This window comes from Enoplosus armatus, chromosome 11 (assembly GCF_043641665.1).
Source record: "Enoplosus armatus isolate fEnoArm2 chromosome 11, fEnoArm2.hap1, whole genome shotgun sequence".
Lineage (NCBI taxonomy): Eukaryota > Metazoa > Chordata > Actinopteri > Centrarchiformes > Enoplosidae > Enoplosus > Enoplosus armatus.
In genome coordinates, this window is record NC_092190.1 from 18,329,444 (window position 1) to 18,331,027 (window position 1,584).

General features: G+C 37.2%; 1 non-coding gene across 1 annotated transcript; it reads right to left on the reverse strand.

Moving 5' to 3' along the window:
- Positions 1-327: 327 nt before the first annotated feature.
- LOC139293324 (U6 spliceosomal RNA) lies at positions 328-434 on the reverse strand. Its single transcript, XR_011597940.1, has one exon. It is a non-coding gene; the product is annotated as a U6 spliceosomal RNA (small nuclear RNA).
- Positions 435-1,584: the final 1,150 nt, after the last annotated feature.

The following is a 1,584-nucleotide window of genomic DNA, read 5'->3' on the forward strand; positions in this document are numbered from 1 at the left end:
GAATAATCATGTTTTTATGCACATTGAGTTGAAGCATCCGACCCATCATGGGAAATATTTGCAAGTGAATGATGATCATCACAAGAAGGGTAAGACCTTCAGCCAACAGCCACAAAGTTCCTCCACCCCAAAAAAATAAATAATAGAGTTAAAAAAAAAATGGAAGAAATGAACAGAATCAGAATCAGAAATACTTTCCTGATTCCTGGGGGTTAGTAATATAAATTACAATAAAGGAGAAAAGTAAGAAAGAATAAGAAAACAAACAGGAGTGACTGTAACAGGTTGCATGCACAGTCGGTGCATGCGCACTATTTTCGAAAAAAGGAAATGTGGAAACGCTTCACAAATTTGCGGGTCATCCTTTCGCAGGGGCCATGCTAATCTTCTCTGTATCGATTCCAATATATTAGATGTGATGCCTGAGCAAGCACAGCGTGAACGTTGATGTGACCTAATTCATTTTATGGGACCGTGAACTTAGTTTAAAATTAGAAATTGTAAACTATGAACGTGAACTAGTTAATTTTAATCTGTGTGAACTGAACTTTGAGCTAGTGTGACTTGCACAACACTGGCAAGGTCTAAACAAGATGGCACAATAGGGACAAAGCATGGTGTATATTTTGCAAGAAATATTAAGTAAGTCCAGAGTCGTAAGGTCAAACAATGTCAATTGGTATTTGTATTTTAAAGGTTAAATATCTAAGCTGATAAAATATCTCAAATATGTTTGTATACGGCAAGACTGGGTATACTATACATAAAATAAACATGAGTTATACAGTTTTTAAGCTCCATCAGCAACCTACAGGGAGTGAACGCAATATTAGCAAGAACTGAGGACAAAATAACCTTTTGTCCTACCCCCTTTATGTATAGAGCTATAGAATATTGTAAATGCCTTACAATACAATGCAGTTCAATACTACAAGATGCTGTATGGACTCAACATTATCATCAACAGCACTCTGACACAATCTCAAAAATATAGGGACAGTATTTGGTCAATGGCTATTGTATTTTGTTACAGTGTACAGTATGCTATTGTGTCCACCTGCTGTATATTTGATCTGTGGAACAGTAAAATTCATACTTATTGGCCCTTTTTATGTCTAAAAAACATAACTGCCAGTCGTAATTGCAACATTCATTGAAGAGTAACAAGCTTACACAGATTTGCATCATCTGAGTTATGTTAAGACCTTAGCTTTGTTTGTAGTCAGCTCACACTGCACCTGGACTTAATACAAGTCATGCACCACGGTGTATTAAATGTACTGTATCTCATGCTGATGTGAGAGCTTTAATTGGCAGTAGTGGTAACATCCTGTAGGAGCCAGGCATCACTGAAACACATCAAGCTGCAGGGTGTTGGTTTCATCCAGCAGATTTTTTATTGGAATTGGCTCCGAAATGCAATGTTGTTTCATTAGTTGCCACCCCTTGACCAATGGCAAACAATAGGCAGTCCTGTCAATTAAAATCTGAAATCAGTCAGACGAGATATGTCTGTGAAGAGTAAGCAGGGTTCAAATTGGAATTTGATAATTGCCTTGGGACTTGGAAGTTGAGGTCCTCTAA